Source organism: Pinus tabuliformis, chromosome 2_2 (assembly GCF_031772625.1).
Source record: "Pinus tabuliformis cultivar Carrire ecotype Pingquan chromosome 2_2, CPIR1, whole genome shotgun sequence".
Classification (NCBI taxonomy): Eukaryota; Viridiplantae; Streptophyta; class Pinopsida; order Pinales; family Pinaceae; genus Pinus; species Pinus tabuliformis.
The window spans coordinates 627,581,571-627,584,206 of record NC_142300.1 but is presented as its reverse complement, the minus strand read 5'-3'; the positions used below and the strand labels follow the sequence as shown (position 1 = coordinate 627,584,206).

The following is a 2,636-nucleotide window of genomic DNA, read 5'->3' as shown; positions in this document are numbered from 1 at the left end:
TATTATCTTTCTCGGTTCTTATAATTAACTTCCTCTGATTAATGGGCTTGTTAGAAAACCTTCTTGTTTAAGCAAGATTATAGGTATGATTGCCAAATATTTAACACGGGTGGTCTTGTGCTGGTACTGCCCCAGTATGAGGACACGTTGCCACAAAGATATGACGACCTCTATCGAATTCTATGTTGGGTTAGTGTGCCAAGATCTAGAGCGTCGATATGGAAAGGTGGTCATGGATGGTGGAGATCATTCCAAGGTAGTTGAGGTAATTGTGCACCCCTTCGGTCAGTTCTCCACTTTCCATTTTCACTCATTCCCTCCACCGCTTTGCAACTCTGATGTAGTTAGGGTTTCATGGAAGGTTCAAGGTGCAGATTGTTCTAGAGGTAAGTTGTCCAGTCCACCACCATAGCTAACCGCCATATATATTTTCTCGAGTTTTAGTTGCTGGTAGCGAGGCTACCTTCGTTCCTCAGACATGATTCTTGCAACCCAGTCATCTCTTGCTCAACAATTATTCACCAGGTTCGCCTTTTCCTTCTAGCACTCATAAGCTTTTTCCTTAATGTTTTTTTCGTAAATTGTCATGATACTCCTCTGGTTGCTAATTGCATTGTTCGTTGAATCTGCAAGTTCTCTTCCTCCACATATTCCGGCGATTTAACTCGCCTAGGTGATGGGTTCACCCTGATTCTGCAACAGTTACGTTTCCCAATATTTTGTTCTTCTTTGATGTTTTTTGTTGGCCTAGGTTTTTAAATGTTTGTTTAGTAGTGGGTTCATCTAACCCTTGCCCGTCCTCTTGCTACCAGGGTTTCTTTGCAACCACAGAGATGTCAATTCTTCTTTCGATATGGTGACAGGTTACTCTACAAACCTCCTTATGTTGGCTGAGGGTTTGTCTGGGTTATTAGTTGGTTTATAAATAAAAGGGTTTTCCCTTGTAAATTATTTTTGGAAATTTCTTTCATATTGTTCTTGGTGATAGAAGTGACAACTTACTAGCGGTTTGGATAATGGCTCTGTTATTTTTTTTTTTTTTAAGAGACAACTCTGTCACATTGCCCTTTCGAGTTTTTTTCTTTTCTTTTTTGAAATGTGGTTCCTGCTACCAGGAGCACTCAAACCACCTATAGTTTGACTAAGTTATTGGAGAAGAGGTCTGGTTATTCGAGTCGACTGTCAAAATCTCTGTTTTTTTTTAATTTACAAATGTCTCTCATTTCTTACAGTAGCGTTGCTCTATTCGGACTTATGAGTAAATTACTTCCAGCAATGGCTCTATTTAATGTTAAATCACAAGATTGTTGTGTTTTTCATAGTTTTACACATAGAGAATGATTTTCTTTAATAATTAGTTTGGTACAGTAAGTTTTCTATTCGAATGTACAGTTCCTCCTTTTTGGTTCTATTTCCTTTTGGTTTATCATTTGAACAAGACATTCACAGTCTCTGCTAACGTCTATAGCTCTTTTTGCTTAATTGGTTACCCAATAGCCTAGCAAATATGGTGGGAAAAACAGAGTCGCCAGACTGTTCGCCCCCTGAATTGCGGCTTAGTTTAGTAGACACTGACCCATGGTCTTGAGAAACCCACTGTTGATATCCTAGGACTGGGTCATAACATGTGGGAACTAGATCTAATTTTAATTAAACAATGTTTAAAGCATTGTTTCGACATTGCTATTCCTTTGCCAGTTATCTGCATGCGTGAATTTCCATTTTTTTTGCAAACTATAGGTTGTTCACAAGGAAATGTATGCAATTTACTTATTATTCTTTTCCATGTTCACTTGGGTTTGAATCATCTTGCATTGCTCTAGTTATTACACATGAAATTCGTTATTTTCATATTAGGGAAAATAATCCTAGTTCTTTGCATGGAATTTATGCTCCTTCATTGGTGCTTTTAATGAAAAAAAGCATATTGTATGTATTTCTGAATTTCTTTTAAAAGAACGTACATACTGTTGTGACACCATTACATAGTTCTTTCCTGCTTAATTGATTCAGTTCTTGACAAAATTATACAACACTCGGTACTTGTATATATTCTTAACAAGAAATATGGACAACTGTTTTTTTCTTTCTTTCTTTTGTTTTTAGTTAGAAGCACCAGTCTATAATACAGAAACACAATAATGCAATAAAGTAAATTACAGTAACATAAATTGCATCAACTATTCAAACCAGAACCGGAAGTCTCTCCTCCCAACCTTGAGACCGAAAATGACGTCCAGTCTCCCCCTGAGCTTCCACTCATCCAGACAGTATATGTTCAATTCCCAAGTCATCTAGTCTCCAAACCTCAAGATCCTCGGTCCATTTTAGAATCCCAACTTGTAAGGATCTACTAAGGATTCCACTGGCCCAAGTCCAGCTCGGGAATCTCCTCAGAACAACAGTACACTACTCACCTGCACAACGTCCTATGTCAGGTCTTCTTACACTTTCGTTGCTCCCTCCTCCCTCCGGCTCCCTCTCTCCTTTTCCTCACAAAATGAAGAGAAAACCTTCCTTGGAACTACCCTTTTCTAGGGAGAAAAGAGACTCAACTGACCTAGCTATTGGTAGAGTTTTTTTTTTTTTTCTTATTCCATTAAGAATATACAAAATTTTCTTTTAATACTCAAGAA

General features: G+C 37.9%; 1 long non-coding RNA gene across 1 annotated transcript; it reads left to right on the top strand.

Annotated features, from left to right (window-relative positions):
* The first annotated feature begins 318 nt into the window (after nt 1–318).
* LOC149194198 (uncharacterized) lies at nt 319–1,174 on the top strand. Its single transcript, XR_016255036.1, has 3 exons — nt 319–525; nt 634–701; nt 813–1,174. It is a non-coding gene; the product is annotated as an uncharacterized LOC149194198 (long non-coding RNA).
* The last annotated feature ends 1,462 nt before the right edge of the window (nt 1,175–2,636 follow it).